This window comes from Sminthopsis crassicaudata, chromosome 1 (assembly GCF_048593235.1).
Source record: "Sminthopsis crassicaudata isolate SCR6 chromosome 1, ASM4859323v1, whole genome shotgun sequence".
In the NCBI taxonomy this organism is placed as follows: Eukaryota; Metazoa; Chordata; class Mammalia; order Dasyuromorphia; family Dasyuridae; genus Sminthopsis; species Sminthopsis crassicaudata.
The window spans coordinates 596,677,466-596,690,505 of NC_133617.1; the positions used below are offsets into that span (position 1 = coordinate 596,677,466).

The window sequence follows — 13,040 nt, forward strand, 5'->3', positions numbered from 1 at the left end:
TTATCTTTTGGTGAATGACTTGATTTTTTTGTACATCCTATTAGTTGCCTATATTTATTTCTTGGTTATCATTTATTTATCAGTGATATTAACTTATAGTTTTAGAGAACTACTGAGCAGCATGCAATCAGTATAGGTAAGAGAAGGTTCTAAGAATTATCATTTATAAAGTGAAGGTATTGGATATAATTTCAAAGGTTTTCTATAAATCAAAATCAAAAAGCATTTTAATTATTTGAAACTCTCTTTTACCAGTGCAGGTAATTGCTATTTTTGCAACCTAAAGTTGTAGAACATTTCTTAGAACACTGAAAAGATAGACATGCCAAAGTTCATACAATCTTTTTGTATTAGAAAGGTTACTTGGACCAAGTCTTCTTGGCTTTAAAATGAGCTCTATTCATTTCACCACATTACTTCTGTTATTGTTTATACTCCATGAAAAAATTGCAGGTCAGGTTTCCAACATTTGGGTATAATATTTGTGAAGATTTAAAGCTTATTTTCTCTAGAGAAATCGCTGGAAGCTGGTGAATGCTATCTTTGTTTCTTTTTGCAGTGTCTAGTGTATTGCACAGTACAATGCTTAATAAATGGTTATTGAATGAAATGGGTGAATGAATTCTCATTGATTGATTGTACTGTGCCAGTTCTTAAGAATGCTGATTCTGCTGTCAATTTTTTGTTTTTGTTTTTATCTCTCTACTGTCTTGCCACAGATGTATATAATTTGATCCAGTGCATTGTACAAAGTCGATACTTAAATGTTTGTTGAATGCATTATCCTCTTTTTATGCACTCTAGCCAAAAATACCTCTTGGTTGTTCTCCAGATATGGCATTCCATTTTCTGCCCAGTGATTTAAGTTCAGATTCTCTTGTCCCTATGCCTAGAATGCATTCCTCATTCATCTCAATTCTGAATTTCTTAGTTTTCTTCAAGGTTCAGTTGTGATACACCCTATGGCAGGAAGCTTTTCTATTTCTATTAATAGTTAGTTTGCCTTCTCTCCTAAAATTACCGTGTTTACACTTATCTATATGCATCTTGTCTTCCCCTCACCCCCAGGTAGACTTGCAAAGCTACTGGAGCACAGAGATTGTTTTTGAGTGTGTGGTCTTTGGTATTTTCCAGTGCTTGGAATGGTGTCGTACACATAATAAGTGTTTTATACATTCTTTTAGGTTAGAATGGGCAGTAATTATACTTGTAATGGGCAGTAGGTGCTTGCTAAAAGTGGAATTGTGAAGATCTGAGTTCAAGTTTTACAGCAGCCACTTACTAGTTGTGTCATCCTGGGTCCTTTAATCTTTTTTTTTTAGCCTCAGTTTCCTCATATGTAAAAGAGAGTAGCACCTATTTTATAGGGCTGTTGTGAGGTAGCATGCAGAGTACCTTGCCAAAGTACTATACAAATGCTGTTTATAATGATGATGATGATTAATAATAATAAACTGCCTTGTACCCAGAATTAGGAGACTTAAGTTTTAGTTTCAGTTGTACTGATAGCTAGCTCTTGACATCTCTTGGTCTTATTCTTTTGTCTTCAAAATGAGGGAGTTAAATTAGTTCTAAGAAGTCACTCCTGGTTCTAAAATTCTGTGATTCTGATTAGATTCAGGTCAATTTATAATATAAGATGTAAAACTAAAAGCATCTCACTAGGGGGAGCTCTTCTCTAGTTAATCACTCACGAAATTGGCAGATTTCATTATGATCTCTTTCTGTGTGTGGTTAGAGTCCCCTGCATCCCTGTCTGTATCTTTTTATTACTGGGACCGAGGGTATCTTTTTATTGTGGAAGGCTGTCGAGGCCACTGTTGGGAAGATGAAAGATCATCCTGGTGATTATGTGTGTGCAGAAGTCCTCTCCCTGTAACAAACAAAAACTCATAACCCTTTGTGAAAGTCCTGAAACCAGAAGAAGAAGGAGTCAGGAGGAGCATCCCTTAATTTACCAAAGAAATAACCTTCCTTGCATATTTTATACCTTCAGAAGTATACAAATGGAACTGGGAAGAATGACTGGCTAGCCTAGGGCATTGAATGGGACCTGGAAGACAATGACAGTCTGGATATAGTATATTTCCTTTTATAATTCAGTTAGTTAACATTCTAATGGAGTTCTTAGCTCACATCTGGAGCATAATCTAACTGATTTCCCTCCTTTTAGTCTCTCATCCCTGCAGTCAAAAATATGAATCTTTTTAAAGTTTTACTTCTTTGAGGAGAGCATTCAGTAGCTTTCATTCTGTCTTATGTTTAAAGATTAGGTTGTGAGAACCTAATCTCTTCTAACTTTATTTGTAATTGTTGGTCTTTTCTTTAGTTCCATTGATCCTTTTATTGTTCCTTCTTTCTTGCCTTTGCAATAATATACATACATGCATAATACACACATATGTATATATATATATATGTATATATATATATGTATTTTAAAAATCTATCCTAGAATGTCTCCATACTCTTAATCCTAACTAGATGCAACTCATACCTTGCCTCCTACATGAAATCTTTCCTGACCACTTCAGTTCACAGTTATTTCTCACTTTTACAAAATTCTATAGCAAGACCTTCTATTCTGCTCTTTGGCACTGATTATAGAATAGAAGATTTTTATTATTATGTATTATAAAATGTAGGAGTCTGTTGGAACAATTTTCCAAGAGTCAATTGTTAAATATTCAACATGAGCATTGAAACTTGGAAATTGGTAAGTAGTACAAATCAGGGCTTAATTTGTTGTTTTGTTAGTTGTCTAGGTGTAAAGAAAAGTGATTGACAAAAATGTTAATAGAGCAGACTGAACTTGAAATGTTAGGAATGAGGAAGGGGGCTGATGAGAGAAAGCTGTTTGTTAAGCATTTACCAGCATACCCCTAATTAGATGTAGGTACCTACATGTATATGTAGCAACCCAAATCTTCTCTTGGAAAACTGTTAAGTTCCTTTTTTTTTTTTTTTTTTTTAAATAAGGAAGGACAAAAGCTCTAGGGTTATGACAGCAGCATCCATGCAGTCAGTTAATAGAAGCTATCAAGCAGGTATCCTTGGGATAAGAATGAGTCTGTCTTTTAACTTCTATGAGATTTGTGAGTGTTAAATTGTATTTTCAAACCATTTCAGAGACTTCATCCAACAAAATATCCAAGGAACAATGTAAGTCAAGAGGTTAAACTGCTGGTAAATACATTTGGAGACAAGAACCTCTTTGCGTTCCACATTCCTACCTTTATTTTTCATAGCTCTTAGTAACAAAAATTGCTGGTTGTTAGACAGAAGGGAGCAGTGAATAAAGTATCAGATCTGGAATCAGGAAGACTCCTCTTCTTGAGTTTGAATCTGCCTCAGGATACTTACTAGCTATGTGATGTAGGCAAGTCACTCAATGCTTTTTGCCTCAGTTTCCTTATTTATAAAAGGTTTGGAAGAAATAAATACCAAATCAGGATCTTTGACATGAGAACCCCCCAAAAGGTCACAGAGTTGGACATGACTGAACAAAAAAGACAGAAGGAACTAGGTCTTATGATCCTTTGTATCTCCCACAGCATTCATATTTGGTATTTTGTATACTATTAAAAATGCTCAGTATCTTCATACTGAGAACACATTCTTATTCATTAACAAATATTGTAGACAACATTAAGACTTTTGGGAATACAATGAGGATTAAGTCTTGGTCTCTGTTCTCAAAGGGCCTATAATTTTGGGATAAATAAGATATAATAGATAAAAAAGGAACACAAATAATTGTGTGAATTATATAAATAAATATTACAGTTCAAAAGGGGAGGGAATAAAATACTTTTGGACTAAGGTGATCATTAAATGTTTCAGTAAATATTTAATATAGAAATATTCTGTAATATTTTTAAAACAAATGATTCAGTAAGCACAAATATTGCACACATCTAAAATAAGCACTTTTTTCTCTTAAACATATTTCCACATTAATCATGCTGTGAAAGAAGAATGAAGACAAAAGGGAAAAACCAAGAGAGAAAAAAAATCAACAACAACAACAAAAATAATGTGCTTTGATTTGCATTCAGATTCCATAGTTCTGTCTGGATGTGGATAGTATTTTCCATCATGAGTTGTTTGGAGATGTCTAATTTCAGTGTATTGCTGAGGAAAATGAAGTCTATCAAAACTAATCAATGTTGCTGTTACTGGTTCTTCTCACTTTACTTAGCATCAATTCATGTAAATTCATTTTTTTCTGAAATCTGGGTATTTATCATTTCTTTATAGAACAAAAGTATTCCATTATATTTACATACCACAACTTCTTCACCTATCCCCCAATTGATGGACATCCCCTCGATTTCCAATTCTTTGCCACTACAAAGAATTCTCCCTGTCCATTTATATTTTTATGATATCTCTGGGAAACCTAGTAGTGGTATTGCTGTACAAAAGGATTAAAATAAGCACTTTTACAGATATTTGAACAATCATTTAAATATAAGCTTTCCATAAATTTGTTGATTGATGAGAACAGAGAAACCAGATGTTTAGAAGAAAAAATACCAAACATCTCAACTTTTTTCCTCCAAACTTGCCTTTTAACACGTCATACTTGAAACAATAACAACTGAGAGGTCTCAGGATTGGAAGAAAGGAGGTCTGTATTCAGAACATGTAAACCATAATATAAATAAGATGGTGACAAGCATTTATTGGGAGTCAATTTTGTAAAATTAGTCTGATGCCTTATGCCAAAAGGAGGTTTTCATTTATACTTTAATTGTAGTTCTTTTTTCCCTATTCATATGTAATTTTTCTTTTCTATTACTCACAAATCATTGTTACCATTAATATTGCAGCCAAGAGGAATAATTTAGTCATTAGTCTTGCTTTGGATATTTCTGATATTTCACATAGCCAATCGAATTTCCTCTCATTTCTGAGCTAAAATAAATTGGCTCAGAAATTTTTGAAGTTCTTCCTGGACTCCTTTAAGAACTATTATGTTTCATTGTTTTTGTTGCACCTTGTAGAAATTTGATTCTTTGACTTCATCATTTTGAGGCTGGCCTTTTAGTATTTGGCTAACTGTTCTTTGCTTGGCAGTACTACAGGGAAGTGTTAATATATTTCTTTGTGCTAGTTTTTAGTCCAAGGTAATGAGACTCATGCAATAGATTGCAAACTAAGATAATTTTAACAGTCCCAACAAAAGTTTAATTTATGTTGTTAGATGCTAGTTCTAACATCTGTCCTAAAAACTCAATTGTCCAAAATTTCATTTATTAATCTTTCATTTAAAATTTTTAACTTGAAAGATGTTAGGAACATTTTTTCTCAGATAACCTACAAATATTAGATGTTCTCTTCAGAGACAGGAAAAAAAAATTGCCATTTCATTAATCACTTCCCTTTCTTTATCTGTTGCAAATCTGTTTTCCAAATCTGTTGCAGCTCTTTGAGATGCACTTAAAAAAATAATATCCACCTTTTACTTCACCCTGTGATATCACTCATATACAAAGTTCATTGTAAATTTAAACCCTTCTAAACTCATTTCTTCAGTTATTCTAAAAATGGAGTCTTTAAATTGCTTATCTCTTTCCTTCTTCTCCCCTCTCCCTCCTTCTTTCTCTCCCTCCTTCTTTCCTTCCCTCCTCTCTCCCTCCCTCTCTCCCTCTCTCTCTTCCTCCCTACCTCCCTTCCTTCTTCCCTGCCTCCCTTCCTCCTTTCCTCCCTCCTTCCCTTCCTTTCTCCTTTCCTCCCTCCTTCCCTGCCTCCCTTCTTCCTTTCCTCCCTCCTTTCCTTCCTTCCTTCTTTCCGCCTTCCTTTCCTTCCCCCTTTCCTCCTCCTTTCTTCCTTCCTTCTTTTCTCCTTCCTTTCCTTCCTCCTTTCCTCCTCCGTTCCTTCCTTCCCTTCCCCTTCCTCCCTCCTTCCTTCCTTCCTCCTTCTTTCCTTCTCTCCCTCCTTTTTTCATTCCCTCCCTCCCTCCCTCCCTCCCTCCCTTTCTTCTTTGGTTCCTTGCCTTTCTCCTTCTCTCCCTCCCTGTCTCTTTCATGTGGAAATTACTTTGTGTAAATATTGAACTTCTTGACTTTTGTTTTAATGCATCATTGGTAATGATCTAGAGCTAAGCCACCAGGAAAGACCTTTTAACAACAAAGTCATATTATCTTTAGTTCCTTTACTGAGTCTTGGGAAGGTATGGGCTAATTTAGATAGATACCATAGAATCAAAAAACTTAAAGGTGGTGAAGACCTTAGAAATCCTTGAATCTAGTAGCCTTATTTTGGAGATAAAGTAACAGGCCCAGGGAAAGAAAGGGATTTGATAAAGTTATTATAAAGTTAGTTCTTGATAGATTTATTACTAGAACTTGGGTCTTTTTCTTCCAGGTCTCTGCTTTTTATACTATATCCCATTTCCTTTTTTTCTGGGAAGAAATGTTGCCTAATCCAAACATAGAGTAGGATACAGAGAATGATTGAGGTGTTAGGCAAGGATGGAACTAATAGTTTTTCCAAATCATAGTCAGATTCTATGAAAATACTTGAAGGTTTACCATTGCTCTAGATTCTCTTTTTATTTAATAACTTTTTCCAATTTTTGATTACCTTCAAAGTTATGAGCTAATTAGGATTTTATTTGGATTAGAGATATGCTTTCTTTTTCCATGTCCTGTTAGGGAAAGAGATAAGAACTAGACATATGATTTTACAGACAAGGAACTTTTGGGATGAATTTTCTTTACCAATTCAAGTTTATGCCTTCTCACAATTTTAGCCTTAGATATCTATTTAGCACACTAGATGATTAGCTGACTTATTCAGGGTGACACAGTTAGACATGTGTCAAATGTGGGTTTTAGACTTTAGTCCTTAAAAGCTTCAAGGCCAGCTTTGCCTACTACACTATTGATTGCTTCTCATCCTGCAAATACTTTAATATTTGAAATTCAGATGATTGGTTAAGAAGGTGTTTTTTCTTTCTTTCTTTTTTTTTGTCGAGTTTTTTCCCTCTCTGTTAAGGTGAATATTTTCTCTATATCTGATGCAGGAACATTCTATTGAATGATGTTAATTGATAATGTGCTTTGACATACGAATATCATTACTTGACTGAGACATAATTTATCAATTGAAGTAGGGAATTTCTTTGTAAATTCCTTTGAGGAACAGTTGATGGAATCAATGTGAGAACCTTTTTCTTCTAATAATTGAAACAGTGAGATAATTTTCTCTCCTATTTTAGGTTTCCTCCTTCACCCCTGAAGCCATACCCAAAGAGATCTCCCTATCAAGCAAGTGTTGTCAAATTCCCAAACTGGACTGATCAGCTACCAGATACTACCCAAGAAAACATACCTGTCAGGCCTATAGTTATGGTAAGTACAATGACAGAAAGTTGGGGAATGGTTGCCATGGTAAATAGTATTGAATCACCTGACCTAGTCCCATTTCTCCCACCCATCTTCACTCTGTGATGCTATATAATTCATCTAAACACATTCTGGAATTAAGTCCATGCCAGTAGTAGAAGAGTCAGCTGTGAGGAGCTCTCTGATGCGCTTCTAATATTGACACAAAAACATAGTGAAAATGTGTTATAATTTTTTTTCTTTTTGAATGAAATTTGAATGGAGCTCAATGAAGAATGGAACTATAGTTTTTGCAAATTACAGTCAGATTCTGTGAAAATATTTGAGTTCAGGATAAAGCTCTATTGAACCTCCATTGATTCTTACCTCTTTTTAGTCTATGATCTATAACATCCTTCATTCCTTTTTTGCTACTTTTTCTCATCACTTGTCTTTAGCTTTTTTGTCATCAGTGAAGAAAGGACAGATTAGAAGAGGGAATTTGTGGAGTAGAAAAATCCAATGAACAGTAATGGGTTTTGCCCGGGGTAGAAATTACCTATGTTTTAGCTAATGTGAAATACTCATCTTTCTTTTCTCTACTGTTAAATTTCTTCAGTGGGAGGCTATTGAAACTAAGATAATTTAGAACTAAAAAATGGAACATAGTGAGTTTCAGTGGTGGAGTTCTTTCTTCTTTGATGGTTAAATTTTTAAAAATAAGAAATATAAGTATAAAACACTCTAATTGTGGAATAAGGGGATGGTGCCTCAAGCTTCCCTTCAGCTCTCCCTTCTGACCAGGAACCTCAAACCATGATCTCCATTACCCTTCTCCAAGTGCCCACAGCCCGCAGAGTCCCTGCCCTTCTGCTTCTGCACTTACCACTTCCTTCTCATCCAGGGATGGGCCCAGCATTCCCAGTCTAGATTCAAGATTCTTCTCAGAATCAGACCTCCACTCCACTAAACAGTCCTGGAGGTGAAGGTCTCTGTGATTCCTGCTGAGGCTGCAGCCACATCCATCCAGTCCCAGGGGTCCCCACTAGATGTTTCTGTAGAGCCAGCTGGGAGGGGTATGTATTTTAGAGAGGTTAATCCCAGCCTGGGGGCTTTCTTCATGTTTTTTCAGTTTGTATAAGGAGGATCTCTGTTCTGCCCTGTCTTCTTGATTTTTCACCAGTCTATGTTCACCTTGAGGTGCAAGTTTGTTCTATTTGAAAGAGAAATTGGGAGAGCTTAAAAATTTACCAATCTACTCTGTCATCTTCCCAGAATCTTCCCCCATGTCTTTCTGTGTTTTTCCAAGGTCATTGAGCTCATCATTTCTTATAGCCTTTTTCAAGTGCTTGTATTATCAAGATCACTCACTTTGCCAGGAGATGATTATATGCAATGTTTAGGGAGGAGAGTTTTTTTTTTAAAACCCACAAAAAATTATCTTTTTGTTGGTTCTGGATAACAGACATAAAAAATACTTAGGAAGATCATGGAGAAACATTAGCAAAGCTAACATATCTTTCTTTGTTGTTGTAGGTTGGCTGGCTTGTATGTTTTTTTAAAAAAATCATATTTAGTAGCTTAGTTCTATTGATTAACCTCCTTTTCAGCCCTGTTTCTCTCTGTAAATTAAAATTTATTCATTCTTTGAACAGTTACTTATTAAGCATAGCATTGTGCTGAGGAAATGCAAGTATAAATGATGTATTACCTGCTCTCAAAGAGTTTATAATCTAATCTATTTGGGGAAATAAGATATATTGACATGAAAAATTTAATTTCACTCTGTTTTTTAAAGTATTGAATGATACAGATAATGGATAGTATAGGATTCCAGGGGAGAAAAAGAGATCCTTTTCACAGGAAGTATATGGCAGGGTGGGATTTGCATAGAAGAGTTAAGATTTGAGCTGGTTCTTGAATTTTGAAGAAGAGAGAGAATTTAGATCAATAGAGAGTTCAAGAAAGAGTGATACAAGTAAATTTGACTTAGGGATTATGGTATTGATAGAGTGCAATTTTATGTAGAAGAAGAGTGAGATAGAAAAGGATGAAAGTTAGGTCAGGTCTAGATTTTAGAGAGCTTTGAAAACCAGAGTAGAATTCGGGATGCTGTTCCATTAAGTCAGCCTTGCATTTCTATGCCTCTGTCCCTTTGCTGAAACTGTTCTCATGGCCCAAACTATTCCCTCACTTTCATCTCTACATGACATCCTTCTACCCATGTTTCAAGATCCAGCTCAAATGCTACCTTCTACATGAATCCTCTTACCTTCTTCCAGCTGTAAATGATCATCTCCCTTCTTGATTTCTTAACATTTTGTATTATTCATATTAAATAAATAAATTCACATTAAATTAGTAGTATTCTAATTTGAATTATATGTATACTACATCACTTATACAAGTTACCCTATTTAGATGTCTCATGGGGTCTGTGATCTCATGTGTGTGAGCATTCCCTCTGACAAATTGCAGCCTGTTCATGTTCAATCATAATTTTTTTTTGCAAGGTATCTACTTAGTGTTCTGAGGGATTTCTTAAAGATATTTTGTCTATAGATCAAGGGGGTATTTTAAATTATTTCAAGTTTTCCTCTTGTGGATCACAAATTTTGACCATAAAATTAATGATCATTTCTCTTCAAGGTTCCCATCATTTTCATCCTAATACCAATGTCTCCCTCTTGGTGAGAACTATTTCAGACTAGAGAGTACTGGTTGCTTAAGCTTTGAAAGAACGAAATTATAATTGAGATCAATCAGCTTAGAATAGTCTGAGGTTGATGAGAAATGTGGGGAAAAAAAGGCTGTTGAATGATTTTTGATTGATACTGATGAGGCATAATGGATAGATAGGGCATTGGCCCTGGAATCAGGAACACTTGATTTTTAATACCGACCCCAGCAGTTCAAATCCGGCCTTAGACACTAGCTGTGTGACCTTGGACAAGTCACTTAATCCTTTTTGCCTTAGTTTCCTCATTTGTGAAATGAGCTGGAGAAGCAAATGGCAAATCACTCCAATATCTGCTAAGGAAACTCCAAATGGAGTCATGAAGTGACTGATATGATTGAACAACAAATGGATTGATGAGTCATTATCTAGGGTACACATTATAAATTTCTCATCTACATTATCCCCATTGTCCAACAGTAGTTGGACAGAAGTTCTACAGTATGTCCTCTCTATGAAGATTAAAATCGAGTTTCTGAAAAATTAAGAGAGAAAGCAAAATTTCATAGATGTGCCCACATAGATAAAGAGAAATTTAGTTAAGGTGTCATGAGTAGAGTTGGAATCAAGTCATAATAAGAGTTAATACCCCATTTCTCTTTTTTTCTTTTCTTTTTTTTCTTTTTTTCTTTTTTCTGAGGCTAGGGGTTAAGTGACTTGCCCAGGGTCACACAGCTAGGAAGTGGTAAGTGTCTGAGACCAAGATTTGAACTTGGGTTCTCCTGAATTCAAGGCTGGTGCTCTATCCACTGCACCACCCAGCTGCCCCAATACCCCATTTCTCAAGAATATAATATATCATATATTATTTTATCTTTATCAAATGTAACAATGAAATTCTTTTTTTCTATTTGTCAATAGCAAGTCTTTAAGTAATTTTATTTTTTATTATTTTATTTCAAATTTTGTGATAATTTGGATGCAGTTCACCTGCTTTGCTGTTACGAAATTCTGTTTGTGGAATTGTCATTCCCTCTGTTTTTTCAGAAAAGAATTCAATGCATCACTTACTCTAGGAAAGCAGTCAAGCATGGGACCACCTCCCATTTAATTAAATTTAGGCACTTGTTTCTATCTTAGGTAATCACATGCATAATCCCTGAAAAAAAATGATAAACCAATATTTTTTAAACTACCATTTCATTAATTTGAACAGGTTTTCTCTTAATTCCAAATGCTTCTAAACCACTGTCTAAGAGAAAAGAATGCTATCTATGATCAGCATATTAAGTGCTTACCCAGATAGTTTATGTAGAGTCCCTGTGCATTGTTATGACCCACATATCTAAACAACCTACATATTACTATAATCATCATCACAACCCCCTACCCTTACATTTGGATTTTCAGGCTAGTTAGTGTTTACTTATATCTATTCCTTTCAAGTCAAGTTTAGATTTGAACCTAGTCACAGAACTTAATTTTCAGTAAAAGGATTCCATTTTTATATTGAAATATTTTATATTAACTTTTTTCCTTTTGGGGGGTGATGGTGTTGGGATAAGTAGAATTCTGAATCGTGGTACAGGCGTCACAGTATCGCAATTGGAGAAGTGCCCGCCTGCTGCATTGTCTATCGTAGACAGCTGATAGAGGCCAATGTAGAAGAGATATGGAAGTCTATGACATTATCACAGTAAGTCTATTTGGCTCTCTCTAAATGCGGCTATTGATTAAAATGTTCAGGAACATCCCTCTGCTCTAATTGCTACACAGATTTGCCGGTGGTTTATTTTCTGCAGTTGGAAAATTAAATCCATATTGTTTATACTAATTAGATGTGTTTACTATTAAGCTTTAGTTTCAACTTTTGTTTGCTCTCTTTTGCTACTATGATACATAGAGAAAAGATTTCATTGAAGCTTGGGAGTTTTCCATTTTCTATTCATATACCATTTTTTTTTTTTTTTTTTTTTTTTTTTTTTTTTTTGCGCATGATGGTTAAGATCAGGGAGCTTTTCTAAGCCCAGAGAATTCCGTACACTTGCCAATAACAGTTAAGTGTTTAGCTTAATGAGGCAGGGAATGGAAAATCTGGTCTTTTCATATGAAATACTGTAGGTAATGAAAGTTAATATTATGAGTAGAACAGCATTTTCCTTTCCCAGAAAAAAAAATACTTGTGGCTGTTTCTAATCACTGACTAAGCTGGCTCATCTGTAGTTTTCATATCTTTTACTTGTAAAGTGATGTCTTTGGCATTCAGGGATTTATATTACCATAATGATGAAGCATGAGTATGTTAATAGCTAAAGAATATCTTTTAAGTCAGTCTCCACCCTATCTGTCTCTGCCCTTCTTTCCTCTGAAATCACAGAGGTAATAAATATACAAAGAATATATTATAGAGATTGATTTTGCAGCATGTAGATTTTTGAGACATTTTTTCATGTTGGTTTTTTTTTTAATTAAGCAATTATAAATGATTTTTTTTAACAGTTTACAGAAAATCCTTGAACTGGACTCCCTGGAGGAAGTTTTGGATCCCAAGCTGGTCAACTCAAAGTTCATTGTCCACAATGTGTACAGTGTTAGTAAGCAGGGAGTTGTCATCCTCACGGATAAATCAAGTGAGAACAGAATAATGCTTTGTCCTAGAATTACTATTTTAGTAGCATGGTTCTATATCGATTTTGATAGCTCATACTCTTGTTACTCAAACAGAAAGTGGAGAAAGGGTTAGAATCCTGCCTTTGGCACCTACCTGTTCATTTGATTTATTTGTGTTTGACTCTGCTGTCTCAGTTAAGTGTTTCTTGGCAAAGATTTTAAAGTAATTTGCCCCTTCCTTCTTCAGTTCATTCTATAGATGAGGAAACTGAGGGAAACAGGGTTACATGACTTATCCAGGATCACACAGATAGTGTCTGAGGCCACATTTGAATCCAGGTCTTGGCACTCTATCCACTGTCCCATCTAACTGTCTCTCAGTCTCAGATTCCTCATCTCTAAAATGGCAATAATAATAG

The 13,040-nt window shown here is 35.0% G+C and overlaps 1 protein-coding gene across 2 annotated transcripts in view; it reads left to right on the forward strand.

The window, feature by feature from the left end:
• Positions 1-13,040, forward strand: part of LOC141551130 (von Willebrand factor A domain-containing protein 5A-like) — a 150,037-nt gene that overhangs the window by 61,833 nt on the left and 75,164 nt on the right. The window contains exons 1-2 of one of the 2 annotated variants that reach the window (XM_074282439.1): positions 7,229-7,361; positions 12,511-12,641. The gene's annotated coding sequence lies outside the window, so the exon portion shown is untranslated. Of the gene's footprint in view, positions 1-7,228; positions 7,362-12,510; positions 12,642-13,040 lie in introns of those variants that run through there. The other variant, XM_074282438.1, reaches the window with a different exon arrangement.